We start from the raw sequence: 18,136 nt of genomic DNA, 5'->3' as shown, positions 1-18,136 counted from the left end.
GTATGAGGCCAGTGAAAACCCAGCCAGCCTGCCTGCTGCACCAAGAAGGGCTGACCTTACTCACGCCCTCCTGTCCTACCACCTCCAAAACCTGTCAAAGTGACCCAGGCAGCCAAAGGGTGAGGGGGCAGGCCCAGGCTGCTTCTTCCACAGCATTTGCTGGGTTCCGAGCCGGGCGACATGGAGGCAGGAACACTGGGTGCCCATTCCTGCCTGGTGGCAAGAGTCTCATCCTGCCTGTGTGGCACTTCCTGTCCCCACAGAGATCTCCAGAGATGGACAAAGACTAAGGGGCAATGTTCTGTCCACACCTCCACAGCTGACTCAAGCCAAGAGGAGTCTGGCTTTCTGGATCCTCCAAACGTCACATACAAGGCCTTTCCAATTTACCCCACATCCTCTCCTCCATCAACACCTGATTATGGAATTTAAAAAGCAGAGAAATGGTGTAGCTCAGATTCAATAATTTCCACCTAGAATCACAGCACTGGAGAGGCCCTTAAAAATCACCTGACCCAGCACTTTCAGCTGACAGATTAAAAAATTTACCTAAAGATTGTTAAGTGGTTTGCCCAAACAAAGCCTGACATGAGGGAAAATATTTCCACAGGAAAATTTTTTCAAAGATTAATTTAAAAAGAAAAATTTTAAATGTGTCTATAATTCCCAAACAATGACTTGCTTATACTGGGGACTAGGTACAAAATAATTTTGTGGAAGGCAGAACAGCACTTCTTTTGGATTTTTTTTTTTTTTTTTTTTTGTGGTTTTTGGCCGGGGCTGGGTTTGAACCCGCCACCTCCGGCATATGGGACCGGCGCCCTACTCCTTGAGCCACAGGCGCCACCCACTTCTTTTGGATTTATCTTTTTAAGTACAGAGTGATCTTCTAAAACTCCCGCAGTAGGTTGCAGGATGAATTGCATAGTTTAGCTATTCTTTTGGGGGAGTCTTTGTGTAAGTCAGAGATATTCATTTTGATTTCAGCAATACTTGCTGTTACTGGATCTTAATAGAGCTGATGGCTAATAAGCTTGCCTTAAAAAAACAAAAAAAGCTTGCTTTTATTTGTTATATAACACAAATGCCATTTCATTATAAGTTTCTGCTGAAAAATAAAGCTGGGAACTCGTTCAGATACTTTAAATAGTCCCAAGACATTAGCTGAAATGCTGGCATAAAAATGCAATGAACATTTTCTCAGGGCATTTCAACTACAAAGTGAATTGCCCTTAAAAAAAAATAAAAAAAAGTCCATACAACCAAAGCAAGTCTCACCGCGAGAGCTGTTTTACTGATGGGCTGGTGTGTCTGTTCGAGGCGGTTGTTGCTGCATTAGTCAGATTGCACTCAAGATGAATAAGCAAGGATGAAGTCCACACCTATAACCTGTACTGGCTCACAGTTTTCAATTTATAGCCCTGGCTGTGGGGTGGGGGCAGGAGGCAGTGCCGGGAGGAGGGAAAGAAATGTGTCACTTGCTTTGAATGAAGTTCAGGGGTGTTATTTACCTAAGTAACCAAACTCTTGTAAACAATTGCTATGTCTTGCTCTCCATTGAGGAGGTGGGGACATGAATCCAATTTATAGTTGCAAAGTGCCATCAACAGGGCACTGTTCCCCTGTTAATGGGAACACTTGGCCTCCCCTAACTAGCTACATTAGGCTTAGGGTTACCTGAGGACCCTGCTTCTTAACATGAACATCAAGGACGTGGAAGGTCCAGTCACCCTCACCAGCCAATCCTATATGTGAATGTCTCTAAACATGAACTGTCCAGGGTCTAACTCTTTGCTTTTCTAATATTCTTTTTTTTTTTTTTGGAGACAGAGCCTCAAGCTTTCGCCCTGGGTAGATTGCCTGTGGCATCACAGCTCACAGCAACCTCCAACTCCTGGGCTCAAGCAATTCTCCTGCCTCCACCTCCCAAGTAGCTGGGACTACAGGCGCCGTCACAATGCCTGGCTACTTTTTGGTTGCAGCCATCATTGTTGTTTAGCGGGCCCGGGCTGGATTCGAACCCATCAGCTCAGGTGTACGTGGCTGGCACCTTAGCCGCTTGAGCCACAGGAGCCGAGCCTGCTTTTCTAATATTCTTGAGCACCAGGATTGAAAATGCTTTGCTAAAAAGTACTGGAGAGAGTGCAGATTTACCTATGATGTACAAGGTTGGCAAGTAATGATTTTATAAACACCAAGAATTAGATCAAAAAAGAAATTCCACTTAAGACTAAAATAAGTCTCCAGTTGAGAGCAGTCTGGGTCATATTCAAACGGCCAGAAGTTAATTTCAAAAGCTCCTCTGCGTGTAAATAGGATGGGATATGGACACAACAAAATGCTTTACTTAGAAACCCCAGATGGACTTGCGTCTACCTGTTGTGGCAAATCAAACTCCGACATAATTTCATCAAGAAAAATACATACAGATGGTCAATTAAGACCTGGAGTCCACGCTCTCCGTGCTGTTTGCCTGGCCCTCATTGTTTGCTAAGTAACAACGGTTGCCAGGGGCAACGCAGTCCACTCCCGGTTTCAAGAGCCTGTTGCTGGGCAACTGGGAGAATACGTCCCAAACCAAACAATATCATCCCGGAGCAACCCCCTCTATCTCACATTAACCAGATCTAAAAAAGAAAAAAAAAAAAAAACCAAAACCCAAACCCTCCCAAATATGTAATCTATTATTTTCAGAAGCCCAAAGAGAAAGGCAAATAATCTCTTCTCTATAGTAACCAAGGAGAAAACAGTTTACCATATTTGTTCTGAAACAACAAAACCCAAGAAAGATCAACTCTCTCTGTGGTAAGAAGGCATCACAGGAGAGATTTTAATCCTTCCTAGTCCTGGGAGCAGAACGTCCTTCCTCTTTTTCTCTAAGAGGAAAGAATCTGTTTATCATCAAACAAACAATGTGGGATAGTTCATAGCTGCATAAGTATTTTCTGGGCAAAGTAAAAAGAATCGGGGATTAAGTTATCTGAAAAAATTATAAACACAGAGAAGTAGATACTTAATTAAAAATACTTTTTAAAGCATCATGTACTATGGAATAAGTGCTGGCGGAACCACTGACTCAGCGTCAGAAATGCCTTGTGGGACTTTGCCAGAAGTAACTTACAGTATCTGATGTCACTGTGCCTGCTCTTCCCACCCCACCCAGGGAGAGGAAAACTCTTCTAAGAGGAAGCCAGGCCACATCAGTAGCCCCCAGATAGCAAGAAGCACAAGACCACCACCCCCCCACCTCCTGAATGAGGTGGCAGGGAAGGCCCTAGTATTGGGCAATCTTGATCTATGAAGGAAAAATAAGCCAACAAAGCCTTTGCTCTGTGCAGAGCAGCTCAGGCTCAGTGTGGATTCTCCATGGCTTTGGGACTTGGAGAAGGAGAGGCAGAGCTCTAAGCAGTGGTCTTGCCTTTGGCAATCTTAGCAAAGGATCTTAAAACATTGTGATAGAATGGGCAGCATGTAGCTCTGGACTCAGTGAGTGAACATTTTAGATTATAAAAGCACACAGGCTAATGGATTTGTGCATGATTAAGTATAGCCTTTGGCTCTCAGCTCACATTTGACTCTTAGACAGATATAGTCAGTGCACAGAAACTCTGTTTTCTTTTTTTTTCTTTTGTAGAGACAGAGTGTCACTGTACCGCCCTCGGGTAGAGTGCCGTGGCATCACACGGCTCACAGCAACCTCTAACTCTTGGGCTTACGCGATTCTCTTGCCTCAGCCTCCCGAGCAGCTGAGACTACAGGCGCCTGCCACAATGCCCGGCTATTTTTTTGTTGCAGTTTGGCCGGGGCTGGGTTTGAACCTGCCACCCTCGGCATATGGGGCCGGCGCCCTACTCACTCAGCCACAGGCACCGCCCGAAACTCTGTTTTCTTAAGATACCATCCAAGGGTCACTCCTGGAATAAACAAGATGGAATCAATGTGTCTCCCTGAGAAGAAGGCAAAGTGGATTCCATGCTGTTACAATTTGAACCTGTGGTCGAATTTGAAGCCACTCTTAGGCCATTAACCTACAACTAAGTGGTAACATGGAGTGATAAGTGTGGTTTCCTAGTCCCAGAGGTCAAACCCCCAGCAGCCACCGGAATCTTTGTTGGGCAGTGCTCAGGGGATTCCACTGGGTTCTTACAGGGATGTTCCATCCCAAAGAAAGCTTGACATGCAGCTCTAAGGACCACAACCCCATATCTCGAAGGGGGTTAACCCAGGGATCCTACCTATGTCATTCATTAATCATTATAAAAGATATTATTTATTCAATGCTTAGCATGGGCGAGGCATTGGCTAGTAATCAAAACAGATGAAATTCCTTTCCTTTATGGACCTTATATTGTAGTAGTTGGGGTAGGGGCAAGGATTTAGACAGCAAGTGAGATAAATGAGAGAAATATATCATACATCTAATGACAAACTATATCATCCTGTGATAAGTGCCAAGGGGAATAATGAAGCAGAGACAGGAATGCTGGGATTTGGTGGGACAATTACATTTAAACAGTTGTCAAAGCCTCTTCAAGCAGATGATTAGAGTAAAGGGATGAGGAGGAAAGTGCAGGTTGGAGATGTTCAGATGTCTGGGGAAACAGCCAGTGCAAAGGCCCCGAGGCAAACTGTTTCTTGCTTGTGAATAGAGCCAAGTGAAACGGAGGAGGAAAAAGGGATCTGACTTTTGGTAGGGGTGCAGTGGAAGTGATCAAATTGTCTGAACCCAGGAATGATCAAGTTGATTCACATTTTAAACAGGACCCTCTGGCTGCTGGGTCGAGAAGAGGCAAAGAAGGAAAAGGGTTAGAGCACAGAGCACAGTTAGGAGGCAATTGTTATAATCCAGGCAAGAGAGGGGGCCTGGCTGTGACAGCCATAGAAGGGAGAGCTGTCATACTCTAGGTCAGGCGTCCTCAAACTTTTTAAACAGGGGACCAATTCACTGTCCCTCAGACCGTTGGAGGGCCGGACTATAGTTTAAAAAAAAAACTATGAAAAAATTCCTATGCACACTGCACATATGTTATTTTGAAGTAAAAAACAAAACGGGAACAAATACAATTCATTGTGGCCCGCGGGCTACAATTTGAGGATGCCTGCTCTAGGTGAACATTAGAGGGAGTTAGCCTGATATGCTGATGGGTTGGATAGGGACAGGTGAGAGAAAGAAGGAGTCAAGGGTTCTTCCAAGGTTCTTGGCAACTGAGGTCAGGAAAATGTCCTAAGAAACAAGCCTGGAGAGCACTCGAAGTTGATTCCAAAGGTGGGAAGTGGGAGAGGCTCTTAGATACCCAGCTGGAGATATGAAGAAAGCATGTAAGTCTGGGGCCATCGGTATATAGAAGACATGGTTAGAACCATCAATGTATAGAGGATATGACCTGGAGCCATAGTTTACAGACAACATGGCTAGAGCCATCAGTGTATAGGGGCCATGATTGGAGCCATCAGTGTATAGAAGACATGACTGGAGACATAAGTGTATAGAGGACATGACTGGAGCCATCAACATATAAAGGACATGACTGGAGCCATCAGCATATAGAGGACATGACTGGAGCCATCAGCATATAGAGGACATGACTGGAGCCATCAGCGTATAGAGGACATGACTGGCGCCATCAGCGTATAGAGGACATGACTGGAGCCATCAGTGTATAGAGGACATAAGCTGGAGCTATCAGTGTGTATAGAGGAAATGACTGAAGCCATCAACCTATAGAAGACATGACTGGAGCCATCAACGTATAGAGGGCATGACTGGAGCCATCAGTGTATAGAGGGCATGACTGGAGCCATCAGCGTGTAGAGGACATGACTGGAGCCATCAGTGTGTATAGAGGACATGACTGGAGCCATCAGTGTGTATAGAGGACATGACTGGAGCCATCAGTGTGTATAGAGGACATGACTGGAGCCATCAGTGTATAGAGGACATAAGCTGGAGCTATCAGTGTGTATAGAGGACATGACTGAAGCCATCAACCTATAGAAGACATGACTGGAGCCATCAACGTATAGAGGGCATGACTGGAGCCATCAGTGTATAGAGGACATAAGCTGGAGCTATCAGTGTGTATAGAGGACATGACTGAAGCCATCAACCTATAGAAGACATGACTGGAGCCATCAACGTATAGAGGGCATGACTGGAGCCATCAGCGTGTAGAGGACATGACTGGAGCCATCAGTGTGTATAGAGGACACGACTGGAGCCATCAGTGTGTATAGAAGACATGACTGGAGCCATCAGTGTATAGAGGACATAAGCTGGAGCTATCAGTGTGTATAGAGGACATGACTGAAGCCATCAACCTATAGAAGACATGACTGGAGCCATCAACGTATAGAGGGCATGACTGGAGCCATCAGTGTATAGAGGACATAAGCTGGAGCTATCAGTGTATATAGAGGACATGACTGAAGCCATCAACCTATAGAAGACATGACTGGAGCCATCAACGTATAGAGGGCATGACTGGAGCCATCAGTGTATAGAGGGCATGACTGGAGCCATCCGTGTGTATAGAGGACACGACTGGAGCCATCAGTGTGTACAGAGGACATGACTGGAGCCATCAGTGTGTATAGAGGACATGACTGGAGCCATCAGTGTGTATAGAGGACATGACTGGAGCCATCAGTGTGTATAGAGGACATGACTGGAGCCATCAGTGTGTATACAGGACATGACTGGAGCCATCAGCGTATACAGGACATGACTGGAGCCATCAGTGTATAGAGGACATGACTGGAGCCATCAGTGTATAGAGGACATGACTGGAGCCATCAACGTATAGAGGACATGACTGCAGCCATCAACGTATAGAGGACATGACTGGAGCCATCAGCGTATAGAGGACATGACTGGAGCCATCAGTGTATAGAGGACATGACTGCAGCCATCAATGTATAGAGGACATGACTGGAGCAATCAACGTATAGAGGACATGACGGGAGCCATCAGTGTATAGAGGACATGACTGCAGCCATCAATGTATAGAGGACATGACTGGAGCAATCAACGTATAGAGGACATGACGGGAGCCATCAACGTATAGAAGTCATGACTGGAGACATCAGTGTATAGAGGACATGACTACAGTCATCAGTGTATAGAGGGCATGACTAGAGCCATTGGTGTATAGAGGTCATGACTAGAGCCATCAACATATAGAGGACATGGCAGGAGCCATCGGTGTATAAACGACATGACTAGAGCCATCAGCGTATAGAGGACATGACTGGAGCCATCAGTGTGTATAGAGGACATGACTGGAGCCATCAGACTATAGAAGGCATGACTAGAGCCCTCAATGTATAGAGAACATGACTGGAGCCATCAGCATATAGAGGGCATGACTGGAGCCATCAGCGTATAGAGGACATAACTGGAGCCATCAGTATACATAGAGGACATGACTGGAGCCATCAGTGTGTATAGAGGACATGACTGGAGCCATCAAGTGTATAGAGGACATGACTGAAGCCATCAGTATATAGAGGACATGACTGGAGCCATCAACGTATAGAGGACATGACTGGAGCCATAGTTTACAGATGTTATGGCTGGAGCCATCAGTATATAGAGGATATAAGCTGGAGCCATCAGTGTATATAGAGGACATGACTGGAGCCATAGGCATATAGAGGATATAAGGTGAAATAATCCATGTTAATGAGTCACAGTTCCTTTAGGGAGCCCCTATTCCCTGTCCCATTCCCCAGCCATAGAATTCCTGTGTCTACTCCCTGCCAGCCCCTAGAAGCCAGAGTGCTGGGCCCTGCAGGCTGCTTGGGGGCCTCCAATCTCACCAAGGTGGAAGGGCTTAAAGCCACTGGCAGGGCCTGGCATGGAACATGACGACTTAGGTCTACAGACCTCACATCAAAGTCCCCAGCAGATCTTGGGCTCTCAGACACAAGCCTGGGCTTCAGGCTTCAGGGCTCCATGGGACCAATACCCACCCACCCTGGGGCCCACCTCAATAGCCTGCCAGCTGCTTCCCCCATCACATTTATGCCCATACATGTGATCTGCCTTTTTTTTTTTTTGTACCACTTTCTTTATGGTTACTCTATATCTCTTTTCAAATCCACCAAAAAGACTGATCTTTTCTTTCTCAGGAGGCTGAGGCAAGAGAATCACTTGAGCCCAAGAGTTTGAGGTTGCTGTGAGCTATGATGTCATGGCACTCTACCAAGGAGGTCAAAGAGAGAGTCTGTCTCAAAAAAAAAAAAAAAAGAAAAAGAAAGAAATGAGTTTTAACACTCCTATTTTTCTCACTGTGTCAACATACAAACACACAACCTTAAATAAGAAAAATGTTCTAAAGTCAATAAAAGTATATTTACTGCCAAGTCATGCTTGCAGTATACAAGATTTTTAATGCAAGAAATTTAATGCAAGACAAAATGAGCAAGGCCAGGAATCTTGCTGTGAGAGTTTTAAAAGCACAGTTCTCCCACTTTGAACAAGGAATGGACTCAGCCCCACCAGGGGAGCTTTCACCTATTTTGGGGAGGGAAAGAACTTCTGGTGCTGTTAAGCTACCATCAATCTCTGAAGTATGAACAGATCTCAATCAGCTCGGGATAGAAAGTCAAATCAAAGATCCCTTCAGCAAGGCCCAAGGATCTCAGAAGAAAAAAAATGAGTCAATAAAAGACAAGATTAGATTTATTCCATCTGTCATCTCCCCTACTCATCTCAAATTCCACTATCCAATCTGGGAACAAACAGATATTCTGTTTCTGTTCCCCTCAAAGTTTCAACCCCAGACCAAACTTCAGTGTACTCTAACAAAATGGACCGAAAAATGTCTTTCTGTTAAACTCATTATTCTAATTAAACCTCTCAGTAAAGTATCTCAAGAATGGAAGAAAAGTATCCAATGTACTCACCCCTACTATGAAACTAATTTCGGACCTTCACATGAAAGCTATAACCCAGTTACAACCTAAGAATAGGGGGAAGGGGGAAAGGGTGGGGAGGGAGGGGGGAGGTGGGTAGAGGGAGGGGCATTGAAAGGATCACACCTGTGGTGCATCTTACAAGGGCATATGTGAGGCTTGGTAAATGTGGAATGTAAATGTCTTAGCAAAGTAACTAAGAAAATGCCAGGAGGGCTATGTCAACTAATGTGATGAAAATGTGTCAAATGGTCTATGAACCAAGTGTATGGTGCCCCATGATCATACTGATGTACACAGCTATGATTTAATTAAAAAAAAAATGAAAATAAACCCAAAGACGAAAATGTTGGAGGTATTTTAGGTTTTCAAACTATTTAGTCCAAATTAATTCTAAGAAGAAATACTAAAATCAATTGTTTAAAAAAGACAATTTCCCTTGCAGGGAAAATGTTATTTTTTTTAATTTAAAAAGGCATTTTAAAACCTGTACAATATTTGAAATGGCTTTCCTAGTCCATCAAGAGTTGAAACAACAATGAGTGTTTATTTTCCTCAGCACTTTCTTCCAGCTTGTTAGAGATAGGGCTTCAGAAAGAGCGTGGAACCAGCAAGCAACTCACAAAGTTGAAGAGAGGAAATAACAAACCCCCAACTTTGTCTGGTTCTTCTTTTGGTGTCTCCATTCCCAGCTCTGTATTAATTCTACTGCCAAAGCAAGGCAAAAGATAACTTTGGAAAAAATGGAATAAAATGCTCTAACTCTGCTGGAGAGGTAGAAAGAGAAACAGAAATGGGTACAATGAAACCTAAAAAAATAAAATAAAATAAAATAATTTTAAGTTATTTTGTTCAGTATAGCTCCTTTTGCTGATAAAATTATCCCCTTTATATTATGTTTATCCTTTTATTTTTATTTAGTACAAGCATCTTGTGCATACATATTTGTAAAGAGGGAACAGCTTTATGTATAAGAATCATTTTTATGTCTGTGCATGATAATAAAACCCATATTCTAGTCAAAATGAAAAAAGAAAAAAAAGAAACCTAACTGCAGCCCTGGTAAGCACCTTTCTCCCTTGCTTCCCTGGCCCAGCTCACCTCTCTGATTCATTATCTACACCTGGACCCTCCCACGTCTCACTATTCTTTCCATATTGCCTTGTTTCTAGACTTCTCGGGGTGCTCATGTATCCACCTGACTGCTGGGTGATCCAGAAAGCATTTTATTACTATGACTGCATGATTTTATTTTTTTTAGACCAGGTCTCTCTCTGTTACCTAGGCTGTAGAGCAGTGGCATTATCATAACTCACTACAACCCCAAACACCTGGGCTCACCTCAGCCTCCCAAGTAGCTGGGACTATAGGCGCCCACCACAATGCTCAGCCATTTTTCTGTTATTTTGTAGAGACAGGATCTTGCTCCTGCTCCTGGTCTCAAACTCCTGACATCAAGAGATTCTCCCACCTTGACCTCCCAGAGTTCTGGGATTAAAGGATTACTGCATCCAGCCAAATTTTTCAAAGAAATATTTGAAATATTTTCATCCAAATGGAATATGAAACAATTCAAATAAGAAGGAAAATTAAATCAATAAAAACCCTCTAAAGCTTACAACAGAGTGGAATAATGATGCAGTTGGAGTTCTGTGTGAGTCAAATTTTCCTTCTTACAACGCAAATGTCATGCTTAAGATTGGATTAAATGTGGATGGCTACACTCAATAATTTGGACTAAATACTCCTCTTCAGAATCCATACTGGCTCTTTGCTTAGCCAGCATTAATCAGGGAAGTATCTGAGAGGTGTGGCATACCAAGTCAGCCTTGACCTTGCTCTTTCTTTGACCTTCTATGTCACCTCCCTCAGCAAAGCTGACTGGCTCTGTCCACTCCCATCATCTGGACCTCCATCACCTCTCTCCTGGTCACCTCCTCTGACCCTCCTCTCTAGCAAATGGGAAGTGTGTTTTGTCCTCACACATGAATGACCAGGAACAACCACAGAGTGACTCTGTGGCAGCCCCTAGACAGACCCACCCTGGGCAGCAGGAGCTCATTGTGCTAAGGCTGATTCTCTGGGCAGTGCAAGGCTCAATCCACTAATGACCCACCCTACCCAGCCAAGGTCAACACTCAGAAGATGGAGAGTGAATGGAGGGCAGCCCCAATAAGGTGGCTGGCCACCGATGGCAAACATAAGGAGGTGGGGTTTGGTTGCTGTGAGCGGTGTGGGGCACACCTCAGGCAGGAAACAGATGCCATGGTGCCAAGGAAAGCTTTTCCTTTCATCCCAAACTGGTACCTTCCAAACCCCAGGCTGAGAGGGCACACCAGAACCTTCCTCTTGCCCTTTTAGTACACAGCCAGCATTTGTATACCCTTCACCCTCCCCAGTTCTGGGGCACAGGGGCTGTGGCTTGAAGTGTGCCCACATCTCGCTCCTTTGGAGCCTATGGCACTCCATCATCATTCATTTATTCAACAAACACAGCCTGAGCAGCTGCCACATCTCAGCACGGCTCCACATGCTGGGGCACAGCAGGGAGCGAAACAGACCAAGTCCCTGACCATGTGGTGCTGACACTGAAGAGTGGACAGACGATACCCAGGACACAGGATGTCAGGAGATGAAAAATGCTTAGAAGAAAACTAAACTCAAATGAGCAGAGGAGTGCAGCATGGGTGCAGGGTGACAAGGTGACCAGGAGCAGAGGTAGGGCAGAGGTGGGGATCATGTGAGGAAAGTGCCATCACTGGGAAGGCTTGCCAACGAGGGTGCTCAGCAGGACTGAGGCACATGGGGTCACCCGAGGATGCCATCCGTGTGTGACAAAGTGAGTTAGGAGGACACTATGGACTGAACATTGTGTTCCTCCACCAAATTCAAATCCTGAAATCCTCACCCCAGGCCACGGCCTTAAGTGATGGGGCCTTCAGGAGGTGGTTACATCGGGGGTTAAAAGGGACCCCAGGGAGCTCTCTCACTGTCTTCCCACCAGGCACCCCAGAAAGTGGGCCCTCATCACAACCCGACCCTGCTGGCACTCTGACCATGGCTTTCCAGCCTCCAGAGCACAAGCCCCCAGGCTATGGTGCTTTGTTGAACAGCCTAAATGGACTAAAACAAAGTTGCAGGAGGAGGAGATGGCCTTAACATTGTGAGGGTGCCACAGTGGGGTCTTTGTCTTTCACTCTGAGCATGGTAGGAAGCCACCAGAAGGTTCAGGGCACAGTGAAACAGTATGATGTATATTTTAGAGCATTAGTGATCAACTGAGGCAATGTGCATAGTCAGATGGCTAGGAGAGAGGTGATGGAGGTCCAGATAATGGGAGTGGACAGAGCCAGCCAGTTCTGCTGAGGGAGGTGACATAGAAGGTCAAAGAAAGAGCAAGGTCAAGGCTGACTTAAGGCTTGGAGTCATTCTGAGCACCTAGGGGATGGGACTGCCTAATGCCGGGCTCAGGAAGCCCATGGGCAGGCAGGAGATGACAGGTACAAGGTCAAATCAGGCACCCTGTTCTGGACACAGAGAGCCTGACACCCCGATACAGCCACTACCCCAGTCTGGGACTCAGGGAGGCAACTGTGCTGGAGACACAAATCACAAGTCCTAAGGTGTTTCAGCTTGTGTGACTTAGATTGCCAGGGAAGTGGGTGCAGATGGAGCAGGAAAGAAGTCCTTTCTCTAGTTCAAAGATCATGATCAGTTGGAGGATGTGGCTGAGGAAGAAATCCAAGGGAGAAGAGAGCTAAAGCTGAGCAAAGCCATGAAACTTCGAAACACAACAGGGCTGCAAGAGAAGGAGCCTGGGGCCAGACCCTAGACCTTCAATTTTCTAACTGGGTGACCTCAGCCAGGGACTTAAATCTTCCCATCTATTTAATAGATAAACAGAAAATAAACAGAAAAAAATAATTGTATCTGCTTTGGGTGGTTGTATTAAATAAAATGAAGCCTACAAAGCATGGAATTTTATTGCCAGCCCATCACACAGAAAATGCTCAATAAATGTTTGTTAGCACCATTGTTGTAATTCACTCCATTCTAAAGTAACCAAGACCAATTTGCTGATTTAAATACCCTAAACCCTAAAAGCGGTTATGCTCTTTGCTATTTGTGATTTCAAACACAAATGATCTTGATAAACTCTTCAGGGAGTGCCTCCCACTATGTGCTATGTTCATTCCAGGGCATATTAGTGGGGTTCATCATTTTAACCAAATACTTAATACTCATTTCTTTCTCCACATCTTGCCAAATGTTACAAGTCTCCTTCCAGACAAACACTGCTATGTTACTGTTACAGAAACAATATTCAACATCTATCCCTTTTGCTCCTTAGAAACCCAGTCCTTCCATAAGGCTTGTAGCATGCACAACACTCTTACCACATGCAACACTATCCCTGGCCTACCATCTCATAAACTGCTTGATAAATGATGATTAATGCCACTGTGTTCAGTGCCACCCTCTCCAAGAGGTAGAAAGAGAGCCAGAGTGCTTCCTTAATTCTTAAACTTCAGTGCCCCCAAAGGAGAGCCGTTTTGTTTTCTCATCTTTGTTGTAAGTTTCTGGGGGTTGAATCATTAGACTGGGGGTGTTGCCAATTCCTTCTCCAGTGCTAGGTCAAAAGCAGGCCAGGGTGTCTATAGTGTTGGCCATGAGCGTGTGCCAGGGAGCTGAGGCAAAGCCTTCAGGCACCAGCTGCTAGGAAAGCAGCGGTGATCTGCCTCTGCAGAGGATGAAATGTCTGAACCTACACAGCATCAGAGTCAGCTAGAAGTGGTATGTTTCTCCCTTCTCAGAATCTGCCCTACAGAAATACACATGTGCAGAAACGTGCATGGCCACACAAACATCTGGGTACTAATGTTCACAGAAACATTACTCCTAATAGCCCCAAAGTAGAAACAACCCAAATGTTCATCAACTGATGAATGGATAAACAAAGCAAGACATATCCACATGATGGAGTAATATGTGGCCATACAAAAGAAGCAAACACTGACACACACTACTGTGGACGAACCTTGAAAACTTCACATTAAGTGGAAAAAGCCAGTCACAAAAGACCACACAGTCTATGATCTATTTATATCAAATGTTCAGACAGGCAAATCCAGGGAGACAGAAAGCAGATGGTGGCTGCCAGGGGCTGGGGCAGGGGATGGGGACCAACTGCTAATCGGTATGGGGTTTCTTTTGGGGGGATGAAAATGTTCTGAAATTAGATAAAGACCGCACACCTTTAAGAATACAGTATACTAAAATCCACTGAACTACCTGTGTATATTTTAAATGGCTTAACTTTATAAATAAAGTTTCATATTTTATTTCGTATTTTATTTGTGTCAGTGTTTGCTTCTTTTATATGGCCAAATATTACTCTATCAGGTGGATATGTGTTAGTGAAATATATGACAGTAAAATTGGGGGGAAAAAAGTATATGGACAAAATGTACCCAGTGGCATTAGTTGAAGTCACAAAAAACTAGAAACTTTGATGTTAATCATAGAGAAACTGTTAAATAAATCATGGTACCTTCTTGCTGTAACACTATGCTATGAGAAGAATGAGGTGGCGGCACCTGTGGCTCAGTGAGTAGAGGGTGGTGGATTTGAACCCGGCCTTGACCAAACTGTAATATTTTATTATTCGTCAAAATAATCTGACAAATATTTTTAAAAGAGCACAGTTTTTAGTTTGTAGGGAGAAAGAGTGAAGCAAGAAAACCAGGGCAGAAGCTACCATGACATACGTTATTTTTACAAGTTTCATAATAATTATCCTTCCAAGATCTATACATGGAAGCTGGGAAGGAAATATATGATTTTACAAACCCAAGTAAATAAAGCCCATTAAATGAAGAGTTACTAATTAAGTATTTAGTTAACATGAAGGTAAACGATGGCTTCTATAAATTTTTAATGTAGGTAATTATACTCTTAGTAAATCATCACAACACACAAACATTAGCATGTTTATTCAGTGTCAATTGCCCTAATGACTTACAAATGTCATTATCCAAAAATGAAATTTTATTAAAACAGGTACATGAAAAGGTAGAGAAGGGAAATGGACCAGATGCTGTATCTATAGTTTGGTGAAAGTTAGTCATTGTTAGAGATTAATACAGTAAGGGAGAGAGTCCTTTTCTCCTGAATTGATGTCTATCAGGATTGGTAAACTGTTTTTCTTTTTAGAGATAGGATCTTGCCCTGTCACCCGGGCTGGAGTGCAGTAGTACCATCACAGCTCACTGCAGCCTCAAAATCCTGGGTTCAGCAATCCTCCTCCCCCAGCTTCTCATGTAACTGGAACTATAGGCACCACCACACTGGCTAATTTATTAATTTTTGTAGAGATAGGGGCCTCACTTACATTGTCCAGGCTAGTTTCAAACTCCTGGCCTCAAATGATTCTCCTGCCTTGGCCTGCCAAAGTCTGAAATTACAGGCATGAGCCGTCGTGTCTGGCCAGGGTAAACTTTCTATAAAGGGTCAGAGCATACATATTTTTGGCTTTGTGGGCCATATGGTCTGTGTTGTAACTACGCGACCCCTCCCATGTCCAAGAAAGCAGCGTGGATGTAGGAGAGGTGTGGTCGTGAATGCCCCTAGTGCCCTTCAGAGCCAAGCTGGAGCCTGGGGCAAAAGAAAAACATCAGCAATGCCGATCTTGTCTCAATTGAAAATCTTCATATTTTGTTCATCATAGAATTTGGAGGCATTTATTTTGAATTTTAAAAATACTACATTAAAATATTATGTATCTTGGGCAGCACCTGTGGCTCAAGGAGTAGGGCGCCGGTCCCAGATGCTGGACCTAGCCCCGGCCAAAAACCACAAAAAAAAAAAAAAAAAAAAAAAGAAAAAATTATGTATCTTGTGTTATGAGTCAACCGTTTGCGTTAACTGTATATATAGTAATGGATCACTGGTTACCTAGTCAATTGAAACCTGGTACTTCCATCAGAATAAAGCATGATGAACCAAAAAAAAATTATGTATCTTTCTTTTTATTTATTTATTTATTTATTTTTTATTAAATCATAACTGTATACAATGATATGATTATGGGGCATCATACACTCACTTCATAAACCATTTGACACATTTTTATCACAGTGGTTAACATAGCCTTTCCGGCGTTATCTCAGTTACTGTGCCAAAACATTTACATTCTACAGTATCTTGATGACAACTTTTTTGGGTTCCACCTTAAATGTTATGCCCCAAGCTAGCAGCTCATGTGCCTTACCCTAGTAATGGTACTGATGCTATTCCAATAAAACTTTAAATGATGTATAAAACTTTAAATGATTTCTTTATAGATACTGTACTTTGATTTCATATAATTTTCATGTACTACAAAATATTCTTTTTTTCCAATCATTTCAAAATGCAAAAAAAATATTCTCAGCTTGTGGAAGCATCAAAAAAAAAAAAAAGGGTCAAAAATAGCAGTGCGCCAGATTTGAACCCTGGTCTGTAGTTTGTTTTGGACAGCCATGTAAAGATCATGTCTTATTCATAATTACACTCACAGAAAAATACCTGCAAGCAAGTGGGCACTCAAACAATTCTGCATAACTCAGTCTCATGTTCTCCTTTCTTACAGGCCCACTTAGGTTGCTTTTTATTGTCTTCCATCATCAAACATGAAATGATGAAATGAGTGCACATGCCCAGGGCACTCAGATCTCTCCAGCAGAGAAGGCACAAGGTGGCCCTGGGCATGGTGCGGGAATCCTCTATGAGCAGCAGGGAACTGGACCTCAAGATGTTCTTTCTACTAAGGGCCATCAACTCGAAAGGCCATCAACCCTCCGAGCTGAGGGTATAGAAATCAAACAAACTCACTGCACATCATTTGGCTAATATAGGACTACACATAAGGTAATCATTAGGGTCTTTATTAAAACTATGACCCCACAGGGGGTGGCCAGTTCAGGCCCCGGCAAAAACTGCAAAAAATAAAATAAAATAAAACTATGACCCCACAATTCAGCAGGAGAGGTGGGGGTGGGGGTGGGGGTTGCCAGATGCAAACTATAAAGGAATAAGCTTCCTATTAACATAATGCTGGGAAATACAATTGGAGTAAACTACTTTTTTTATTATTTTTTAAATTGTGGTAAACATACATAATACATAGTTACAATTTACCATTTTAACTATGTTTAAGTAAGTGTATGGTTCAATGGTATTAAGTAAATGAAATGCCATGCAACTGTCACCACCATCCATCTCCAGAACTTTCTCATCTTCCCAAACTGAAACTCTGTCCCCAGGAAACACCAACTCCCCATCCCCTCCCCGGCCCCTGGCACCCACTTTCGATTCCTGTCTCTGTGAACCTGGCAACTCTAGAGACCCCCTCTGAGTGGTATCACACAGGATTTGTCCTTTTGTGATTGGCATATTTCACTGAGCATCATGTCCTCAAGGTTCATCCACATTGTATCATGTGTTAGAATCTCCTCCCTTTTTAAAGCTGAGCAATGTCCCACTTTATGGGTGGACCACGTTTTGTTTATTTACTCATCCATCAGTGGACACATGAGTTGCTTCCACCTTTTGGCTACTGTGAATAATGCTTCTATGACCATCAGTGTCCATATATCTCTGTTCAAATCTGTGGTATAGACACAGAAGTAGAATTCTAGATCATGTGGTAATTCTATGTTTAACTTTTTGAGGAACTGCCATACTGTTTTCCATAGCTGCTGTACCATTTTACATTTCCACCAACAGTTCACATGGGTTCCAATTTTTCCACATTCTCACCAACACTTTTTTTTTTATAACAGCCATCTTAATGGGTGGGAAGTGATATTATTGTGGTTTTGATTTGTATTTCCCCAGTAATCCACTAGTGGTGTTAAGCATCTTTTCAACTGCTTACTAGCCATTTATATATCTTTGGAGAACTATCTATACAAATATTTTGCCCATTTTTTAAAGATAGAGTCTCGCTCTGTCACCCAGGCTAGAGTATAGTGGCATGATCACAGCTCACTGCTACCTCAAACTCCTGGGCTCCAGTGATCCTCATGGCTCAGCTTCCTCAGTACCTGGACTATAGGCACCTGCCACCATGCCCAGCTTATTTTTAAATTTTTTTGTGGAGACAAGGTCTTGTTCTTGATCAGGTTGGTCTTGAACTTCTGACCTCAAGCAATCCTCCTGCTTTGGCCTCCCAAAGTCC

The 18,136-nt window shown here is 43.6% G+C and overlaps 1 protein-coding gene across 8 annotated transcripts in view; it reads right to left on the bottom strand.

Annotated features, from left to right (window-relative positions):
- RFX2 (regulatory factor X2) overlaps positions 1 to 18,136 on the bottom strand; it is a 136,024-nt gene that overhangs the window by 79,667 nt on the left and 38,221 nt on the right. Inside the window, exon 2 of one of the 8 annotated variants that reach the window (XM_053585958.1) lies at positions 3,857 to 3,914. The exons of 5 other annotated variants lie outside the window; for them this stretch is intronic. The gene's annotated coding sequence lies outside the window, so the exon portion shown is untranslated. Of the gene's footprint in view, positions 1 to 1,278; positions 1,339 to 3,856; positions 3,915 to 18,136 lie in introns of those variants that run through there. 2 more of the 8 variants (XM_053585965.1, XM_053585960.1) reach the window with 2 other exon arrangements.

This window comes from Nycticebus coucang, chromosome 3 (assembly GCF_027406575.1).
Source record: "Nycticebus coucang isolate mNycCou1 chromosome 3, mNycCou1.pri, whole genome shotgun sequence".
Lineage (NCBI taxonomy): Eukaryota > Metazoa > Chordata > Mammalia > Primates > Lorisidae > Nycticebus > Nycticebus coucang.
Note: the sequence above shows the minus strand (reverse complement) of the source record. Positions and strands in the feature narration are given on the sequence as shown.